Source organism: Rattus norvegicus, chromosome 13, assembly GCF_036323735.1.
Source record: "Rattus norvegicus strain BN/NHsdMcwi chromosome 13, GRCr8, whole genome shotgun sequence".
NCBI classification, from domain to species: Eukaryota; Metazoa; Chordata; class Mammalia; order Rodentia; family Muridae; genus Rattus; species Rattus norvegicus.
Window position 1 is genome coordinate 104,400,910 of NC_086031.1, and position 22,529 is coordinate 104,423,438.

General features: G+C 46.2%; 1 long non-coding RNA gene across 3 annotated transcripts; it reads left to right on the forward strand.

The window, feature by feature from the left end:
* Window positions 1-1,790: 1,790 nt before the first annotated feature.
* LOC102555128 (uncharacterized) lies at window positions 1,791-18,641 on the forward strand. 3 transcript variants are annotated; one of them, XR_005492745.2, is made up of 3 exons: window positions 1,791-1,892; window positions 4,034-4,175; window positions 18,538-18,641. It is a non-coding gene; the product is annotated as an uncharacterized LOC102555128 (long non-coding RNA). The 3 variants fall into 3 exon arrangements; XR_010057146.1 differs by lacking the exon at window positions 18,538-18,641 and adding an exon at window positions 2,200-2,366 and having other exon boundaries at window positions 1,836-1,892; window positions 4,034-4,508; XR_005492744.2 differs by having other exon boundaries at window positions 1,841-2,366.
* The last annotated feature ends 3,888 nt before the right edge of the window (window positions 18,642-22,529 follow it).

The window sequence follows — 22,529 nt, forward strand, 5'->3', positions numbered from 1 at the left end:
TCTGGCCTCTCTCCAGCTGATGAGAGGACAAGTACTGGCGTGGAGACCCATCTCCAACGAGCAGCCCCAGAGCCTTCCCTCGCTAAGTGTCCTATTATTATACCTACAATATGTGCATTAGAGACCCTTTGCTGTCCACTAGCAGAAAGTGTAGCCTAGCTGAGGGGAATCTCACGAGCCTGCTAAGAGACAAATGCATCTTCTAATCACACCTTTGTACTGTCACCAGTCTTAGTCTGTTGTACTGCAACTGATATAACTTTCCTCATCCAGACGGGGATGAAACACAGGACACAATGGCACCAGATTAGTCAGGTCCAGTCCTCACTGGAGAGCTAAGAGCCACCCATTCGCCAGCTTTTATCCCTGCTGTAAAATCTAGCTACACAGCACACAGGAGTGCGCCGTCCACCCTAAAATATATTGTTAAAAATAGCATGGGTGGATCAGCAGGTGCCTCGGTGGGAAACACTGAGACCTGAGTTCAAACCCCAGGAGAGAACCAAGTCCTAGAAGATGTCCCCTGACCACACACACACACACACACACACACACACACACACACACACACACACACACACACAGAGAGAGAGAGAGAGAGAGAGAGAGAGAGAGAGAGAGAGACATGCATACATACACACTTCTTTTAAAAAGAAAATATTAGCAGAGCAACAAACATTTGGGTCCCTGGACCTCTATAAAGAGGACAGTTGACACGTGACAAGTGGGATCTATTTCTGTTATTCCAATTTGAGATCTCAGAATTTGTTGGTGTGAGGATGTCACACTGTTTATCCAGATTGTTAGACGATTCCCCTTCCACCTTAACTCGGCAGTGGCAGCATCAGTAGACGTTCTGAAGAAGAAGGGAGGATATCCGAGCCCCACCCTTAGACAAGGAACTGCCGGCAACTTAGGGCTGCTGAGAGACGAAGAGTCAGCCTCCCCCCACCCCACAATGAGCATCCTGACTGACATCTGAACAAAGTGGTGATCCCCAAAACCATGCACACATCTACAACAAAAGGGACTAAGTGGGTGGTGTGTATGTATGTATGCATAGACATACATTTCTTTCTCATTTATCTATGTCTATCTATATAGATGTAGATATAGATATACATACAGATTTAGATATAGATATAAAGTATACACACACATTGACAGCAATAATTAGGAGAGGCAATGCTATCAATTAGGAGGGACATGGAGGAAAAGGACTTGGGAGAGGCCAAAGCAAAGCAAAGGAAGGTGAGACTTAAATTAAACTGGAGGCAGAACAGTCTGGGAGAGCGGGTCATTGAAAGTGAGAATAAATGTAGACACCGCGTGTTCACATTGCTGCTGAAGGACGCTGTGCAAATGCTGGGACTGGTCCTCTATGGCACCACTGTGCCCTTGATTGACTGCCAAGATAACAGGGAAGAACACCTTTACTCGTTTTTTGATGTCCTGTTTTTGATCAGGGTGGTAGCAGGCCTTAGAAAACATAGCTTTGAGAGAGTAATTAGTCAGCTAATTAGTTGGTCTGTTTATGTCTTCATTTCACCGTGTTTATTGGCCCCCAAGTATCCCTGGTTCTCTGAGAGTAAGAAGACGATATGATGGTATCTGAGAAGGGCGTGTGCAGGGCAGGGAGCCCAGAGGGTCTGACTGGAATCCAGATGGGACCCTGTTCTCTTTTTATTTTAGGATCAGGAAGAAATGGTGTCACCCCCACCCCTCGAATGCTGAGGAAGCAGTTGCTAGGTGGGAGACGTCTCCTAGGGACTCCAGAAGCACAGAATCCAGGAATGAACAAACAATGCTCTATTAAGGTCTGGCTTCTAACCCTCACACCCAATGGGCGAAGTAGGAAATAGACTTGTCCATATCTTTCAGAGAAAAGCGAGGTAGGGAGTGAGTAGGTCCACCTTGACTGAGATGGGAAGCGGAGGGACCAGAGTTTACCCAGTGGTGTGGGATGAAGCCCCTGTAGCCATAGCCATAGTAAGATGGGCTCTGAGCACCTGGTGAGGCTCCTCACGCACCACACCGTGGCAGTGCTCAGGAGGAGGCCAGCGGTGCTCTTTAGCATTCATAACAGACTCACCAGAGTCTCTGAAGATCTGAAGGTCTTCAGCCAATGAGAAAACAGAAGCAGGGTGTTTATTTAAAATAATAAATGAGCTTTACCCTCTGCTCCCATAATCCATGCAGTTGGTACTGACTGTTTTCTGCAAGCTGGAGTCACACTGGCGTGGGTGCTTCAAAACCACGTTGTAAGGTGACAAAGAAGAGGGGACCCTTCTCCCTAATCACACGAGGAAAGCGCCTGAGTTCTTTGTTCCTCTGTCTGGCCCAATGACTTCAAAACAACCAGATAAGTTAGTAACCACGGTCTGGCAGTGGGGAGAGTCAAACCGGGTAGCCACTGTGTTGAAGATACAAACATTTCTTGGCTGGGTCATTTCCAATCAGTGATTGAAAAGACATTTAAATAGGTTTCCTCCTCCTCCTCCTCCTCCTCCTCCTCCTCCTCCTCCTCCTCCTCCTCCTCCTCCTCCTCTTCTCCTCCTCCTCTTCCTCCTCCCCCTCTTCCTCCTCCCCCTCTTCCTCCTCCTCCTCCTCTCATCACCATCACCACCACTACCACCACCACCACCACTACCCTCTCTCTCTCTCTTCCCCTCCCTCCCTCCCTCCCTCCCTCCATTTCCCTCTGATCTCCTCCCTGTACCCCTCTGACCTCAAATCCACAGCTCTTTAGCTAAAGGGCTTCAACGTAAAGCTAAGTCTTGGTCCTGTGGTGTCCCCATCTTGGGGGGGGGGTATAGAGGCAGGGTGGGACTGGTGGGACTCTATTCCCTAAACTATGGACATTTAGGGGACTGGTTCCAAAGTTAGAGTAGAGACAGGTAAGTAGACACCTTCCTTCCTCCCTCCCTCCTTCCCTCCCTTTTGCTTTTGCAAGGTATGTCTGCCGGACTAGCTCTTGTGCTTTTATACCTTTGAGGTAGTGTGTCATGCAGCCCAGGATATGGTATGTCACATAGCCCAGGATATGGTATGTCGCATAGCCCAGGAGACAGTGTCCCACGTAGCCCAGGAGGACTTGAACTTGCTTACACAGCTGAGTATGATTTTGATTTTTATCCTCAATCCTCCATGCCCAAGTGCTGAGATTACAGGACTGTGCCACTACACCAGGCCTGTGTTGGATTTTGAGAAACGTAATTCATGATAATTGGCGGAAGACGTCAAGCAATTCACGCCCTTGTTCCATTCACGCAGAGCAAAAATTTTCTTTCTTAAGCATTATCTTAATGAACTTAATGCCTGGATCATTATGTAAAGGAGGCCTGTGATTCTCAAGTGAAAATCTTGGTCTCTTCTCATTTTTATATATTTATTTATTTTTTTGCTTTTTCACCCTTCTGTCTCTTGCCAATGACTTCTGGAAGAACCTATCAGGGCTTACACGGTTAATAACGCAAGCTGTAGCAAACGCTTCCCCTTCCGGGACGTCTTTCAGCTGATTCTAATTTTTTAATGGAGAAAATGCATTCTTAAATTAAATATGCATAATAAGGAGTACTAATGATAAGGATAAAGTGGTATACGTGAGAATGAACCGAGTGCTGTAAGCAAAAATGCATTTGATTTGCGGAGGCTAAAAGCTAGCTCGAACCGGTAAGACTTGGTGCAAAAAAGAAAAGCCTCGCAGTGCTCACAAATTGTCCATAATTGTATGGATTTTAAATATAAAAGTTGGCAGTGGCAAAAGCTAAAAGCCATTAGGAGAGACACTATTGTGCGGTATACTGGGAGCAGCGAGTCACGAGCTTATGAAAAACTCTCCAGCTTGAGTTTTCTAAAATTTTGATAACTGTACTTGAGGCTCATCTTGATGTTTACCACAATGCTCCCATTGTTCTCCCAGGCATGGCCTAATGCCTATAGGAAGAGAGCGACTAATTAGCATGAATAGTCATCTTCCCCGAAGGTCGTTTATCGCCAAGTTCATTCTTCCTTCTTTTTTCCCCCTTTGTAGCTGAACATCACTGGAGGAGTTTTCAACGACAGCCATTAGCTTAAGAGATCCGTCTGTTTTCTCTCAGACACCGGGCCACCGTTTTTAAAGAGTCTTTTTCCTAAGCCAAGAAGTCATACAAATAATATTTAAAGGCAAAGAGGTGGGTCAGGGAGAAACCCACCTTTCTCTTGCGTGGGTATCCTCCCAATGAAGGCGTTATTTCCTCTCATTAGCTTCCTGCTACAGGCGTTAAGAATTATCCTGGGACTGGGGAGATGGCTCGGTGGTTAAGAGCATTCCCTGCTCTTGCAGAGGACCTGGATTTGGTTCCTAGCACCCACATCCTGGCTCGCATCCTGTTTGTAGCTGTTGGATTCCAGTTCTTGGGGATCCAATGCCCTCTTCTGGCCTTCTTGGGCACTGCACACTCACGGTGCATAGACATGCATGTAGGTAAATGTTCAGAGACATAAAAGTGAATGGATCCTTAAAAGGGGTATGCCTCAGACGTCAGTAGCGGCAACGGCAGCCAATCCCTTTCTTCTAGGACTTCTTTCAGCTTATTTTAGTCTTTTCTTCTTTCAAATGAAGCTCAGTAGTTCTCAGTGATTTTCTGGAACTTAGTCGGATGGTTCTGGAGTGTCTTCTAGATACAAAAAGCACTTGGAGACCTTCTTCTGCTATTCTGGGCCGAGAGACAGTAAGGAGTTCCTCCTGTCTCATAGTGGGACCAGTGGGGTTTCTGGTTTAGATGATTTAGGAATTATAGCTAAAGTGAAGGGATTCCCCACATTTGTTGTGAAACACTTTCCCCAACATCTCTAAGACACTACGTTCCTACAGCTGGAGCCCTTGGTCATCACAAATGACTGACTTTGTCAACTCATGTGTTACAAAGGAAGGACAGAGCCAGCCCACATGTTGCTGTGACTAACATTTCCAAGTGGACTTTGGATCCACCTCATCCAGTCTATTAAAGGGCCTCAGAGCAAACACCATGTCCTGAAGCAGGGAAATTCTACCAGGTGGAAACCCTGTCTGTTTTCCACACTACAGATCTCAAACTCAAGACTGGCAGACATACCAGTGCCTCCCTGAATTATCAACCTGCTGGCAGGTTCTACAGATCAGTCAGTCCCTTAAGTTACAGATAGACTTCAATTCTAAAAACCATCCAATTGATTCTGTGTCTAGTTTGTGGTAACAGAATGCACAGATGTAAGGGATAACGGTGAAGACCGCCCGACATGAAATTGTAAATTCACTTAAAACAGTGAGATGGTTCTGTGATTTTTAAATTTCAGTTGAGCAGGTCTCAAGTGTGAATGCTGTAGATGACAGTGCTGAAAGGTGGGACCCCCACACACAGGTGGGACCCCACACACACAGGTGGGACCCCACACACAGTTGGGACCCCCACACACAGGTGGGACCCCACACACAGTTGGGACCCCCACACACATGTGGGACCCCACACACACAGGTGGGACCCCCACACACAGGTGGAGAACCTCAACTACTCTAATGCATCACTTAACTAAAAACAAGTAGTAAGATTCCGGGACAGAACATAATCTTTTAGCTACTTGGCCTATAAGAGATAATCTTGGGGCCATATGTGCTTTTCTAATGTGGCAACGGGGAAATGTATTTGGCAAGCACACATTGTGCTACCGAGCTCTCTGCCCTGCATCCAGATGAATCAGCCTGAGAAAGATTATGGTTCTGGTTTTGGAGGGTTCCATCCATGAATGTTTTAGGTTGGAGTCAAGGGAGAAACATGCGGTAGATGAAATATTTATCTTCTGGCTTAGAAGTAGGAAGTGAGAGGGAAAAAGGGAGAGTCAGACAGACAGAAAGACAGACAGACAGCATTCATTAGGCTTCTTGGCTTAAAAGGACACCAGACAGAAGTCTCACACTGAATCTGCAAAAGTCCCTTTAAGTTTTCAATGATGAAAGTACTTTACAATTTGGAATAAAATTAAAAGTTCCTTCAACCTAACCCTGCCTACCAAAATATCTTGCAATGCCAATTAGTCAGAGAAAGAGGTACCAATGTCAAAGATCGGTTAATCTACCAAAAAAAAAATTAGTGTACTTATCGGCCTCCTCCTGTTTGGGGTGCCTCATTGTACTCATCTTTATAGAAGGCATTATTGGGGGCATATATAATATGAGGCAGGACTTCATTCATGCTAAAGAACAAGAGGCTATGCCACCCCAAGGAACCCAACAGCCAGCATCAGCCAGAGCCCCAGAGTTCAGCACAGGGGGAGCTGTAGTCTGTGACGGGTGAAGAAAGAGCTAAAGACCATCGCAGACAAAGCCGGGGAGGAGAGGAACATCCAGACTGAAGTGGTCCAAGAACACAGGCGGGTCTGGCTTGTCTCAAGTTCACTGTGAGCAGAACAAGAAGGATGGTAAGAGGATGCAGAAGCCAGAGGACCCGGAGGCTGAGACACAAAGGACCAGCATTGGGCGGGAGTAAGGTTCACGGGGCTGTCGCCAGGGAACCGCTGATTTCTCCACCATCCTCCCTGCAGCTGCCTCTGAGCGAACTGCCTCCGACATCCTCTCTGGGAAAGTCTGATTTTATCATCAAACAACCCCAGTCCGTAAAACTTGTATCCTTCCTTCTCCAAATGGAATCTTGCCCTGGTGCAGAAACATTCTCCTAGGATGAACCCAACCAGACCTGGGTGTGGGGGTGGAGTCTGGGAACGAAGGGTTTCCTCGGAAGCACAGCGGCAAGGATGGTGTTCGCGTTTTCCTGTTTAGGGAGCTTAATTCTTCATGCTTTGCTTGGCTGTCAGAACATTTCGTGTTTTTATTTGTGAACATACATGGTGATCATGCTTAAGGAAGAAAAAAATCTGACGGTCGGTCCCTGGATGCCCTTGTTTTGCGCAGATGTTGCGATCGGAACTCTACTCTCAGTGCTCACCCGTGAGACGCAGTGAGCTGAGTTAAGCAGGGCCTCTCCTCCACAGTTCTCCCTGCACAGACCGCTCACTAAGGTAATGTTGGAGCCAAGGAGTTGAACCCCACAAACCAAGTTGTCTGCAGATTACCAACACAGAGCACCATCAGTGTAGATGAGAACACCACAGAGATGCTGGCTTGGAATAATTGAAGCGTTCCTCTTCCTTTCGGGAGATGGTGCAGGACTGATGGAGCTGTGAGTCTCCGATTCCAAAGGCTGTGTGTTCCCTGGCGGAAGGGGAGGGCTCATAGAAACACAAGCTTCAAGAAGTAGAGAAAAGGGCTATTTGTGGGAAGGTGAGCCTTCTTCCCTAATCCCAGAATCCCACTGTGCCCCACTCTCTTCTCTTCAACTCTTCCCAGGACTGGAGTCCTACATTCTGATTTGTTTGCGCCTCACAGGGCAGGACTAACTCTGGATGGCAGGGTGAAAATTGGATAAACAGCCACACTGACTCAAGGGAGAATTTTTTTTTTAACGTGAACATCTGTTTCTTGAATTTGGCCATGGTAAGGACCTGGGGGAAGGAAGAATGCCAACGGATGAAGTAGAGCCAGGAAGACATAGCCCCATCTTTGCGTAGTTCAGGATACAACCTGGCTCCTTCCAGCGTGACAGAGAGAGGAGATTCATTCCTTCTGAATCCGAGTGGAAGCCTGATTTTCCTTTAGGTAGGGCCCATAGATGCTTTCTGGGGCTTTACTAGGTCTACTAAGGAACCTGCTTTGAGCAAAATCCCATGGCTGCATCTGCCCACATAACCCTAAAATGAGGAGGAGCAGAGATGCTCACAGGAGGCTGTGAGGTGCTTGCCGTTTTCCAGGCACTGGACAATGCACTGGACAATGCACTCGGGTCTGTCTGTTCGGGAACATGGAAGACAGAATCCTTACAGATGGAGCCTGCAATTTAGAGAAGATTTGGTGATATGGCTTAGTGTTGTGGTGCCCAGATCGGAGCTTACAGGCGCTTATAAGAGAAGAGGTGGGGGTTGCTGCAGTAGGGAGAGATAACAGAAAGGAAGTCATAATCTTTCAGGAGCAGGGGTCAGGTTTGTTTGACAAACACCGGCACCTGAGTGTGGTCCGCAGAGACCACGTTTTAAAAGTCGTGTGTAAAGCTGGGGCTGGAGAGATGGCTCAATGGTTATGAGCACTTGTGACTCTTGCAGAGGACCTGGGTTTGGTTCCCAGCACCCACATGACAGCTCACAACCATCTGTAACCCCAATTCCAGGGGGTCCAGTGTCTTCTGAATGCCACAGGCACCAGACATGTACACGGCACACATACATACATTTGAGAAGCACTGTCACACACATAAAATAAGTAAAACAGTAATAAGAAATCTTGAAAGCCAAGTGCAATAGCATTCACTTGTAGTCCAAGAGCTAGGAAGGCAGAGACAAGCAGACTCCTGGGGCTAACTGGCCAGCTATCCCAGGAAGAACAGGCTACACCACAGGAAGCTCCAAGGTCAACAGGAGTTTAGACTAGATGGTCCTGTCAACATGACTTCCTCTGTCAGGTGTCACGATGCTAAGACCCTGGCCTGAGGGAAACCTGGCTTTCTGTAATACAGCTGACTGAAATAAACTTATGGAATCTTATCCAGAGTTTTGAACACAGAATTTTAGTGGAAATTAATTTTCCTCAGACGAACTTCTATGTAGTATCCTAATTCTTAAGAAAAAAATGATGAATTCATAAAACAGAAGAGAGTCAGGCTCGTCAACAGAGGAGGTCCCGTTGCCAGCCTCGGGTCTTGGCCTACCTTCCCACCCATCCCTGACTTGCCATGGGAATAAAAATAGAGACCTGCAAGTGATGGCCTGTCACTGTTGGCTCATGGTTTGGAGGTCTCAGAGTCAATTAATTTCTGCTCTTTTTGATTTTGGTTTTACAGTCTGAAAGATATTGCTTCAGCTCCAGACGTCACTTTTACTCAGGGAACAAAGAAAGAGGGAGGCTGGAGCCTGGCTGCATGTATAAGGCCCTGGGTTGGATGCTCAGCACCTTGTCAAAAACAATCTACTCTAGGAAACCAGTGGCTTCTCTCTTGGTTGGAGCAGCAGCTTATAGGTGTGAGGAAAGATAGAGACAGGAGGGGAAACTAACCCACAGCCCCCGAGGTTCTCTGCTGTTCTGACTGAGCAAATATGTCATGTAATGAGGATATCATATTTTCTAGAATGATGAAACTTAAGAAAATAGTATTTTGTCTCATGTGTGAGCAGCATAGGTTGTTCAACCCAGTGAATTTGCCTGACCAGCCAGAGGAGCAGCTTGCTGAAGCAAAATGAACTCAGTGCAGTGCGGTTAAAAAAATTGCTGACTGTCAATTAAGTGAGATGTGTCTTGAAGCCCATATGTGTGCACTCACTCACACACGTGCACACATGCACACACACATGCACACACACACACATAAACGCTCACACACACATGCACACAAACACATGCACACACATGTAAACACATGCACACGCACACACATGCACACAAACACACACACGTGCACACTCACACAAATGCACACACACAAATGCACACACACGCACACATAAACACTCACACACATGAAGGCAAGCACTCATGCAAACGTGCACACTCACACACACATACACATGCACACATACACTCACACACACATGCACACACACAAGCACTCACATACACACACATACACACATGCACACATATGTACATATAGGCACACATAAACTCACATACACGTGAACACACACACGTGCACACACATGCATAATCGCATACACACATGCACACACATGTACACACATGCACACTCACACAAACATACATGAAGGCAAGCACTCATGCACATGTGCACATGCACACAGATGCACATATATATACACACATGCAGATTCCTGACTTAAATACTCAGGGACCCTTGACCAGCCTGTCTCTGGGTGCAGTCCTAGGGCCTTCTCTGTGGAGTGCCTCAGTGAACAGGGAGTGGAACTGAAAGACCTAACAAAAAGTAATGCTTCATCGCACATCCCTTTGTCTAGTACTCCTTTGCTTCTCAAGAGTTAGTCCAGGAAAAGATGCAGAATTTGAAGACAGGCCAGATGGGCAATTAATGGGATTTTAAATTTGTATAGAGAATGGAGTCATAGCTTGGGGTTTGTCGAAGCGTCCTGTAAATCCATCCAGTCACAGACCAGCATCTTGTACGCGGGCCTTGCCTCCTCTTACCTCTTAAAGACCGACACTCTGGAATGGAAGCCCCAGCAGCAAGGAGACAGACTGCCTGAGGAGCCCCCCGTGCTTCATTTCAGTGTAGCCAGCCAACCAGCTCCTCCGTCCTTGTTAGGATTTAATCCACTTTCTATCTCTAAGCTGTGGTTCCCGCCCATTCATAAGCTCCTCAGCCAAGCACGCATGGGACGGGTTAGAATGGAGTAAGGTTAGAGTGGAGACTCATGAGCAGGAAGGGCCAGTTCAGTTATAGAAGGGTTGCTGGGTAATATAAATGTGTCTACAGAGATCACCCTGCCTCGGTCAGACAATCTGAAAATGGCTGCAGCCAAAGTGCAGGGAAGTGGTCCCTCATCAGCCTCTGACACAGCTGGAAAATGAGGGAGGTGAAGGCAAGGCCAGGGAAAGAGGAAGAAGAGGAAGAGGAGGGAGGGGGGAAAGATAAGAAAAAGGAGAAAGTGAGAAGAAAGAAGAGAGGATGATGAAGAGGTGAGGGAGGGAAGAAAGAAAGAGGAAGGAGACGGGGAAGAAAATGAGGAGGAAAAGAGGAAAGAAGAGAGAGAGAGAGAGAGATGGGGAAGGGAGAGGACATATGGAAGGGAGCCCTTCAGAGCTGTTAAGAATGCATCATAGCTGCTAAGAACCCACCTTATGGGTTAAGATTCTGGTCATTTGTTAAGGACATATCTTGCATCTGCTCTTGCAAGATCTGTTGCTCTAGGCCGGTTAGACACTCTGGAGTCCGGGGCAGAGTTTTCCAGCCCAGGGCTGCAGCAACAGTCCCCAAGTCAGACAGGAGTGTTGTAGATTGCTGACTCAGGAGTCACCACTGACTGCAGTGTCCAGAGCTTGGAGGAGTCCATGATGTCTCCTCACACGGGGGAGTGGTCGTGGTTTGGCTTTGCCAGACTGCAGATTACTGTTCTAGTGTTCTGGACTCTGCAGCACTGCCCTAACCTATGTTGGGTGTGTCTCCTTCTGCTCTTGAGAAGGCAGGAAGGAGGTCTAAGGTCCTCCTGTTCCCAGAGAGGATTAGCTCATGGGGAGGCCACCTTGAGTGGAAGTGTCGCCACCCATTCTCTTGGAGCTCAGGTAACTAAAGAGGAGGGAAAAAAACCAGAAACTTGGTTGCAGCAGGCACCCCACCCCACCCAACCCCCATTCTCTCCCTTCTAGGATGGAGGGAACCCTCTGGTACTACGAAAATTCTTCCTGAAGTTGTTTCTCTCAGGTGGTGTTGGCTGCACTGGAGGTGGAAGGCTGGGCTACTACAAATAGTTTCTTATTTCAATCTCAGACAGAAAGCAAAAGTTTATTCAGAATGAATTACTATACTATACTACTACTAATTAATAATAATAATAATAATAATAATAAAAGCACAAATCTTTGTTTCTAGAGAAAACAGCAAACTCGTTTCCTTTTGCTACTGAAGCAAACTAGCATACACTCAGTGGCTTAAAGCAACGTGCATGTATATGATCTCACATTTCTGGACTGTAGAAGCCTAAATTCAAGGTGTTAGTGGGCCTGATGCTTTTCCAGCTTGCAGGAGGCACCTTTCCAACCTCTGGCAGCCACCTTCACTCCATGGCTTGTGGCCTCTTCCTTACTCTACGCTGAGAATCCACGTGCTGTCCACTACTAATATAACTAAAAATTCTTGTGCTCAGAGTGGACCTAACTAGACAACCTCTGTTCTCAGGATGCTTCCTGTGCCCACATCTGCGGAGCCTTCTGTGCCAGCGACAGTGAATCTTCGCCTATTTTTTGGGGACAAATTTTTGTGTTTGGAGGAGAGAGTATCGTTCTATCTACTCTAGAGAAGACTGGAGCAGGGGAGATGAAATAGACAGAAGGGAGGGTTTTAACCAGAGCAGTCCAGTCGCAGAGCGTGGGGATGGGGTCTCCTGCATGCACAAACTTCAGTGGCCACCGGCTGTCAGCAAAGATAGAGCCCCCTTCTCCTGCCAGCACAGGGGTCCCTAAGCTGCCTGGAGCGGTATGACCAACACAGATGGCAAGACCAGCTCCGGGATGCAGAGGCCGCAGCAGTAGCAGCATCCATCCTTTAGCTAAAGCAATGGCTGTAAGGGCGATGAGCGTTAGGCCAAAGTGCCCACCTGCCCGCCAGCTTTCTAAAACCATATAGGCAGCGTCCCTAAGTGAGCACATAGAGTCTAGAATAGGGGGAGGTGCCCCCTAAATGACACATAAGGAATATCTGGACAGGATGACAGAGAAGACAAAGCGAGACTGGCTGATCGATGACTATCTTTAAGCAAGTGTGACTGGAGACCTAAGTGTTGTGCTTTAGAACTCACACTTGTTGGTGTTCACACATCGTAGTGTTCATGCCAGGATCGTAGAGGGCAGAGAGCAAGGTGGAGGTTGGTGCTATCTGACCCTGGAGGAAGTCCCACAGCAGGGTCAGCCGGAACAGGACACCTCCTTGCATGAGCTCCTTCCTCGGGGTCTAAACCCACACAACCTGCTAGCTAGTCAGGCTTCTTCCCCCAGCATAGGATATCTGAATAACACTAACCATATTAATCAGAAGAGGATGGGAAAAAAAAGGTGGTAGGGTATTCCCAAGACGAAATTAATTTCTTTTTATAATCTGCAATAGTTTATTTCGCAAATTCATGACCCACCCCAGTATGTTTGTTCTTTATGACGAGCCATAAAAATGACAAAATACATTAGCCAAGTTCTCCATTCTGCTAAAATGACCATATTCAAAAATAAAAACAGAGACTTGTATCCACAATGCAAAAGATGCTTGAAGTAATTGGGGCTTAATTTGTACACAAACTGTCAAGGCAGTTTTCCTCACGGCCTGCATCTTCTGAATTCATTAGTCTCTAATTACGGCCAGTGGGGACCAGCAGTTAGAAGGTTAAAGAGGTTCTGACAGGCCTAATCATTGCTCAGGAAGCTGAAAATGTATGCGCAGTCTCGGCAGATGGGGTGAGAGCGGCTGCTGCCAAGTGATAACTGTTTACTCCTTTGCACCTCCAAAGCTGTCATCCTAATAGGCGCATTTTAAATTTATTAATGCTCTAGTTACAATGCATACCCAGTCTCTAATGGTATGTCAGCCTCAGTATATAAACGGAGCAATTAACACGGATTACCTGGTAATGGTAAAATTATTTGTTGCCTATTTGATATTTTGTGTGTGGGTGTGAGTGTGTGGGGGTCTCCTTTCAGGAAGAATTGTCCCAGGAAAGCCCTCTTTTAGTTATTGAGAGAACTGCTGAGGTAGGCTTTCCTCCTCGGGTGGAACAAACGAACCAGAATGCCTTCTCCTGGCTTCTCCCCAGCCAGTTTCATCCTGCTTCTGATTTCCAACCACTGCTACCTGAATCTGGTGGCTGGGGACAGTTCATTGGAAAATCTGGTTTGGATTTGGGGAAAAGGCAGGAAGTTCCAGGCTTCTCTAGGAGAAGTAGGAGTTGGGTCTTTCTCTACCATACCGAATGAGTGAATGAGCTTATTGAAGTTACTAACTTCAGCTGGATGACACAGGTTTCCACATTATCAAAGTCACTCACCGAGTCATGGGAGATGATTCATGAAAGCTGCCCTACAGAAGTTTCCCACTGAACCCACAAACAGCTACACCTTAGGGTCTAGACTACTGAACATGCACTTTATGAGTCTTGTGAGTTTCCTGTGTTTCCTGATCCTTGTGAGTTGCCTGTGTTTCTAGTAGTTGGAGAGTCTTCTTGCTCCCTCCTGGAGTCTGCAGGCAACAGTTGTAGAACAGACCCTTCAGGGTGAGAAGCCAGGGCTCCAAGTCTCAGTGTAACTTCATGCTAACTCATAAAAGCAGAGGTCTACCCATGCTTTGTAATTCACTCTTCCACAGTCACCGGCATCACTTCCTTTTTTCCTTGTAGCCTTTGTCCTGTAGCCATGGCTCTAAAGATCACTACTCACCAGCAAGAAGTCCCTCAAAGGGGGAGGGGGGTGTCCTGTCTTCCCTGTGATTGCTGTGGTGGCCCTGCACAGACCTTTAATTAAACACAACGTTTAAGGCAACACTTGTTTTTGTGTAGGAGGTTACAGATGTGGATACAGCCAGAATGTACAGTCCCTCCACTGTGGGTCTCATGGAGACAGCAAGATTCATAAGTGTCCTGAGAGCGTGGTGAGGTGTTAATCTCAGCAACAGAGCAATTATCTGCGTCTGGCCACCACTCTGTTCTTGCTAGCGGTCGCTAGTCCATGATGGCTAATTGATTTACACCATCTAGAGGCAATACAACAACTACAATAGCAACAACAAATGTCTTGAGGACTTTGCACTCATTAAAAGCTACCATTACATCTCCCCAGAAGGTGATCGATTTAATTTTTTCTTAACCACAGTGGAAAGACACTCTGCTAGATAGCTTTTTTATCAACTTGACACAAGCTAGAGTCATCTATGAAGAAGAACAGTCGATTGAGGAATTGCAGCCATCTGATTGGCTTGTAGGCAAGTCCGTGGGGGACATTTTCTCGATTAATGGTTGAGTCTGGAAGCCCAGTCTACTGTGGGTGGTGCCACCCCTGGGCAGATGGTCCTGGGTTGTATGAAAAAGTAGGCTGAGCAAGCCATGGAGAACAAGCCAGTAGGCAGTGTCCTTCCACGGCCTCAGCTTCGATTGATTGCTGCCTCCAGGTAGCTATCTATCTAGAACCTTCCCCTCAGGATGGAGTTGTAAATTGAAATAACGTCTTTCCCCTCACATTGATTTCTGCCACGCTGTTCATCTCAGCAACAAAGAGCAAACTAGACAGATACCAAACCATTAGGCGAGAAGTATTCTTTGGCAGGGACCAAATAACTCATCTAATGAGGTTCCTTCAGTGGCCAGATGACTAGCACCTGACTATATATAGCTCTACTGTGTGGCCTCAGGCTAATGTCCTCATGTCTTTGGGCTTTAGTTTTCTGTGTTTCCTCAAGATGAGAAGTTGAGTTACCTTACTTGTGACATCTGAGATTGTACTTTTGGTCTTTTGGGGTTTTGTTTGTTTGGTTGGTTGGGGTTTTTTTGGCTCTCAAAATCCATAGTCCTATGAATTCAAATGCCATGTGGCCAGGAAGGGGTCACATAGTAGAGCTGATTCCTCCTAGTCAGGATTACGTCATGGCTTTCATGTCTTTTATCTTCATTTCTCTTTCTCAACTTGGATGTTTAATCTGTCTTCTGATCGTTCTGTTTATTTATAACATTTTTTTCTATCTGTGCACTGTGGATTTTTCCAGTCACTCACTGCAGTTTTGCTGTATGAGACAGCCATTCATTTTTGAAGATTTTTTTTTAAAGGAGGAAAAATAAAACTGTTTTCAGCTCGACATCAATGGAAAAGCCAGGCACGAGGGTCCAGACATGGTCTGCAGTGGGTGTCTGCTGGTGACACATGGTACCACAGGCAGAAGGGACACCCTTTGGGTCTGTAAATTGGGAGTATGTGGAGTTGGCCTGTATGGTTTCCTATGTCTCTGTTCCTGGTCAACCATTTGGCCTTGAGTCTTCCTTTCCTTGCCTATGGAGTAAAGAAATTAGGCTAAATAACTCTAAGATCTGTTTCATCATCAGTCTTGATGAAAAAGGGAATTTTATTCAAAACTATAGCAATAGAAACATAAGACATAGAGGAGCCAACAACTGGAAATAGGAGGGTAAAGGAGGTGGCTTTAAAAGCTACTCATGGAGAAGTTATCCAGAAAGCTTGTTGTTAAGTAGATAGTAGGTCACATTGTGGTACAATTTACATTAGCAAGAAGTCAAATATTAGTCAGAGTTGTTAATGTAAACATTTAAAATATGACCCTGTGCACTCCTGTTCACCTAGGAGTCTTAGGGTACATCTCTTAGTCTCACCCTCTAAGCTGCCTGTGTTCTAAAGGTGCTGCAGCCCCCTCGATGCTGGAGCATGGGTCAGGAGTGGCCACCAAGTCTCCTGGAAGCTCCATCTGTTAAAGCCTCCATTCCATAGTGGATATTTCAAAGGATGCACCATCCACATCAGCATCCTGGAAGCTTGGTCTTGGGTGATCACAGAACCTAGATTTCTTCAAAGCATTCTTAAGAGATGCTCAGGCAAGATTGAAGTTGGAGAACAAGAGTTCTAGAAAGAAGAGGCACAGGACACATGCAGGTCTTCTCTCTGAAAACTTTGCAGTTCTCTCATAGACAGCATAGCAGCTTTCTAGCTTTGTCCTTGGAAAGCGAGGCACCCGGGATGTTGGAACTTGGAACTTCTCAGGAACAAGGTCACAGCTTTTATCTACAAGTCAAGGCAGATCTAGGCAAACTTAGTCCTGTCCACAGGCTCCATTCTTCCAGCATGCAGTGGTTTTTGTAACTGGAGCATGGTGGGCTTTGTATGACATGAGTCACTTTTACTGATGGCCTTAGATGTTGAACTTCTACAAACACTCACTGTGGAGCATCAGTGGCATGGGGAGATCCAAGAGAAACCACTTCCTGCTCCCTACAAGCACATTTCAATGTGCAGCCTAAGCGTGTAAAAGGTTCCCTTCATTGCAGTTCCCTCTGTCTGTGGCAGCCTTGGACTTCCTCAGGATGAGCTCTTGTCGTAGATAAGGAAGACTACATGAGATGGAAATCTTAGAGTCTGGGTTTAGAAAAGTGATCACAAGATGTACCAACCTAGTACAGTACCCTCGGTCTAGTCTGCCTAGGCACAGAGGCTGGTTCCCCACGCCCACTTCCGAGTCCATGGAACCAAAGCTAGATGTTGCCCTTCCTGTGCCTCCAATTCTATAGAAATACTAGGGCTTACCTTCTAGAGTTTTGCTAAGGATTCTCTGAGCCGATACATGTAAAGTTCTCAGAATTGTGGTCAGAGGAAAGCAAGTGCTTGCTAAACATTAGTGATGGTTAATTCTAGACCATCTGTGGGCGTGGATAGGACGTGTCCAACAACAACAGATCTCAAGCTCAGCTGAACCCCGTGCTTGCTTTAATGTTCTATTTTTACTGTCTCGAAATCTTAGTTATTTTTGGCAAGGAGCTCCCCCATTTTCACATTTATTTTTTTCACCAAGCCTAAAATTGATGCGGTAAGTCTTACCCACAAGGTTGTTGAGGCCGAAAGCTAAAGTCTACATGATGTTGAAATTAAAATGGCCCACCTTAGCATTATCAGAAAAGGACAGATGCTCCCTAAAGAAAATGTGTTTGATAATTGAGCTAATGTAAATGCTCTTTGTCTATTTGCATGGAGCAAACGATTATCTGGTTTCAGTTGTGCAACTTAACGATAATACTATGGTAGATAGTCAACAATGAAACACACAGACGTCAGGTCTCAGACTTAAAAAAATTTATGGTATGATTCTAAATTTCTTGTATTAACTTGAGTTTTTTTTATGTATTCAATTTTTTTTCTCCTAAACATAAAGACAGTGTATCACTCTTCTCTGCATTCTGTGAAGGGTCCATCGAACTCCTTGGCAACCAGCCATTACTGAGTAACTTTAAGGACAACCAATAAGATGATCATATGTCACTCATCTTGAGAATGACAGTGAACATATCTTGGGTGAGGACGAAATTGATGTGCAGCCAGCCCTCCCTCCAGCACATATTTTGATGGCTTTCAGTCCATTTGCTTTAGTTCAATTTAAAAGCCCAAGGAGACATATAATTTATACATTTAATTTAAAAGGTTGTAGGGAAGGGAGACTTCAGTGTTTATTTTAGTGGAAATTGGTAGGACCATCCCACACTGAGCAGAGGATCTGTCCCCCTAATATCCCAATCATAGGATCTTCTAAATTCTCTGATTATTTTTTAAACTATTTTATTTATTTAATGTATATGAGTGCACTGTAGCTGTCTTCAGACACCCCAGAAGAGGGCATCAAATCCCATTACAGATGGTTGTGAGCCACCATGTGGTTGCTGGGAATGAACTCAGGACCTCTAGAGAGCAGTCAGTGCTTTTAATCACTGAGCCATCTCTCCAGCCCCAAATCCTCTGATCATTAGAGCTGTGTGTGAGATCATAGCCATTTTATCTGTGTCTGACTTTGGGGATACAAAGACTGGAGCCCATAGTGGTTGGGATTTCCAAAGAACAGACAGCTTATCAGTCCTTGAGAAGGGCTTCACCAATGTCCCAGGTCACTGGCAGATGACCTATGCGGTGGGGACCAGACTGTGGTACAGAAGAGTTCAACCTTGGCAACAGGTTGACAATGGACTGGGTGTCACTGGCTAGCACTGACGACCTCCCAGAACAGTATCAAGGACATCTTACTCTCAACTTGCTCCTCTCCACAGGCTCTCTCTGGGACAGATTGGATAGTTCAGCAGTCAAGTGGTTTTCTGTTCCTGCTTGTTGACATCTCTTGTTTTTAATCTACTTTTGTGGAAAAGCAAGGCAAGTATGATTTCAGGTTTTCTGCATCCACATTGATTCTACACCAGCTTTTATGATGAGTAGCCGAGGGTTGGTCGTCTCTGCTTCCGGTCGTGCAGAGGGTCGTCTAGCTGTGGGAGGGGACTTTGGGTCTGCTAAAAGCATCTAAGGACTGGAAGGGAAGGGTGGGTGAGTGGGAAGCGTAGTCTTTGATGCTTCAGAGCCTCAACTGTAGCTTACAAGTCCTGCTTCCTGTATGGTCCGTAAGACCTGGCTTGGAATTTCTCCCATGGAGTCTTGCAATGGCTCTCTTACTTGGGAAGCCAGTCTCCCTGCTCCTCTGCCTCTGGCCAACACCATTGGAGAATGCTGTCACTATGCAAGCAGCTGCTCATGCTTGCCACAGTCAGGGTGAGGGAGGTGGACAACCACACGGGATCCCACCTTCTTGTTTCTCACCAGTGCAAACCATGGCACACTTTTCAGGAGGGATGTTCTTAAGTTTGACTGTCAGTTGGCCAGGGGGGGCGGGGAGGGGCAGTGAGTCCAGGATATTCGAACTCTGGTTTGCCAGGTGGAGGTGAGTTAACAAGAGAGGCTGAAAATAAATGAATTGCAACACAGATCCAAGTTGTTCGCCTGGAAATGTGACAGACCTGTGTTTGTCCCCTGGCTGGGGAACAGGGCCTACATGGATGGAAAGAGTCGTTACATATCAGTAAAGGAATATAATTCCATTGTCAGTGACATCATCATATTTTCAGTAGGGTCACGTTGCCTGAGGGGATCCAGGGTCTAGAATCTTTCTCACTGCAATAGGGGGTCATCTTAATGCTCCATGTCCATGACCTGAATTCATCAGAGTTGGATCTGCCAGAGAAGAGAGAAGGAAAGTGAGACTTAACACGTTTGTCTCCTTAGAGGCCCTGTTCCAAATCACAAACCTCATAGACATTGAATCTCCACTCTGGCTGTCTATATGAACTGGGAAAAGTCACCTAGTCTCATTTGAGTTCCATTTTCCTATTTGTGAAGTCTAGACCTGCAAATTCATGTACAAAGGAGAAAACACCTAAAGGTTCAAAATAGTCCTTGGTTCTCTGTAAGATCTTAATGAAGTTCTCTTATTAGATTGTCTTATTAGATTGTGTTTGTGTGTTTGCATGTGTGTGTATGTGTGTATTTGTATATGTGTGTGTGTTTGCATGTGTGTATGTGTGTATTTTTATATGTGTGTTTGTGTGTATGTATATGTGTGTGTTTATGTGTGTGTTTGTATATGTGTGTGTTTGTATTGTGTGTGTATGTGTGTGCGTTTGTATGTTTGTGTGTTTGTATGTGTGTGTGTGTGTGTGTGTGTGTGTGTGTGTGTGTGTGTGTGTGTTAATGATATTCTACCCTGGAGTGTCATGGCCACTACATTAAGGGTAAAATTGTAATTTTTTGGGCTTCATACTCTACCCTGGAAGGAGAAGGAAACAGAAACAATCACATTTAAGGAAAGTGTTCTAAATAGTACAAATTCATTTCTTAGTATAATCCCAGTCCCCTCACACACTGTCATTGAACCATTGGTCCCCTTGGACTGTTCATCAAACTCTCAAAAGATGCAGCAAAGAGAGCCTGGCTCACACGCCCACCAGTTCATTCATTTGCTTAACAAATAAATATTGGGCATTTGTTATGTGTCAGATGCTAGAAAGGACCATGCCTGAACCAAAAATTATCTTTGCTCTCAGAAAACTTAAAACCTAGTAGGACTGGAAAACACACAAAACAGACACTTAGATAATACTATTATGTCTCAATTCTGTGAAGTAAGTCAGGGTAGAGTTACTGAGACCAGGATAGTCTGATGAAGCCCATACAGGTGCTCCATGAAAAGTCTTGGGTGAGAGGAGAGAGAGCATTAGAGGTAGGGAAACAGGAATTGGGGATCCTGGGGATTCACAAGATGGACAAGACACAGGAGGGAACTTTTATTTCACTCTGAGTATTGTGCGAGGGAAGTGGAAAGGTGGTGTGGTGTGAGGTAGAGTTAAGGATGAGGAGATATCATGGTGGGATTTATTCTAAGATTGTTGTGCAGAGACAAGACTGTAAGGGTTCAAAAGTAGTCACAGGAACCAGTTTGGGGATGTTGTGCTAGTCCGGGCAACACTAGGAACTTTGGTCTAGAATGATGGGAGTCTAACCGTGAGAAGTGAAGCTAGAGTTACAAGACTTATGCAATGAGAGATGGGGTGTTGGGGGTCCTGGTGTTGGGGAATAAGCAAATAGAAGCATGAAGCTGTCCTTAACAAAGATGGGGACTTCACAGAGGGGAGCACAGCTAGCAGGGACGCTGACATCTAGGGTCCTTCTCTGGACAGGTCCTGTCAATTAGAAGATGGTTAGCAGACCCTGATTTGGGAGTTTGATGTTCAAGCCAAGACCAGTGAATTGGAAACAGATCATTAGGAGTTGGCATAGTCACAGCAGTGAGGGTGACCCATGGAATGGCCATTTTTTCTAGGCAAGAAAGAACAATCACGAGACACTTCTTACATTCAATCCAACATCGAAATCTATGATCGAGGTGGGTAGGTACGAGAAGAAGGGGCCCAAGGGATGAGCCCTGACTTGTTCAAACAATTAGGAGCTGGGAAGAAGAAGAAAGCACAGCAGAAGAGGATCCTGGGGTACGGGGGCACCCAGGAGTGCAGTGACTTCTACAGATCAACTCCTTGGAGGACAGAGGACGTTTACAGTGAGTGCAGTCAGGGAAGGACACAGAATGGACAGTGACGGTGTTAGGGTGTCAAGTCAGGTCCCAGGGACAAATTCAAGGAGAAAGCAGATGGCCAGCACCGTACCACAGGGAGGCTCCTCCTCCAGTGAAATTAGGAGAGGGAAGTGTTCACATTCACAAATCATATATTAAAACCACTACAGAGGCAGCCTTTCCCAGTGCCTCAATTTGACTGAAGTGTGGGTCCTCCATTCTCCCACCTCCGGGTCATCACCTCCCCATACAAAAGTATCTTGCAGATGGCTCCTCTTCTTGGCACTTTCCCCATAGTTTGTGAATTTTAAAGCAAATAAGGTGTGTGGCCAGTGACATGGAAGCAGGAGTCTGACACCCAAGGGGCAGCTGGGAAAAGAGCAGCTGAGGAAGAGGGGGTAGGATGTAGGGCATTGACTTAACAGAAAGTTAGAATGTAGGTTACATTTTTCTGTCCATGTGACACATACAGGATCCAGAACAGGAGAGAAGACTAAACTACGGGGCAACCCCAGGTATTTCTCTGGGAAAGGCAGTGGGTTTTAAACTTACTGCTGTGAGGCAGCACTGGGGTTCCAAGAGGGTGACTGTGGAGCTGGGCTTTGGGTAAAACATTAATGGCCAGTCTTCGTGCTCTTGTGTCCTTCTTGCCTAGAGTTCTCAAGGGGAGAAAGATGACTGGGAAGTTACAGCTACCCTGAGTGACTCGCCATTTCCACAGGAGCACAAAGGTAGCTGTGCAGGCCCAGCCCCAGCTTGACATTGTGTGGGGTTCACAGACAAGAAAGGAGATGCATAAGGTGGGGACAGAGGCAGATAGAGGTCATGAGGAGATCAGAGTTCAAAGGAAAGACAACGATAGGGAGGAGGGTGTTGGGCTGGCCTATGTCTTCCCCTCCCATTCTGAAACATTTTCCCACTGCAGGAAATCGATGACCTTGACTCTTGCCAGGGGCTGGGATACTCACACCAGGGACTCTGATTCTCACACCAGGGGCTGGGGTTCTCACACCTGGGACTGGGGTTCTCACACCAAGAGCTAGGGTTCTCACATGAGGGGCTGGTGTTCTCACACCAGGGGCTGGGGTATTCACACCAGGGGCTGAGGTACTCACACCAGGGACTCTGGTTCTCAAACTAGGAGCTGGA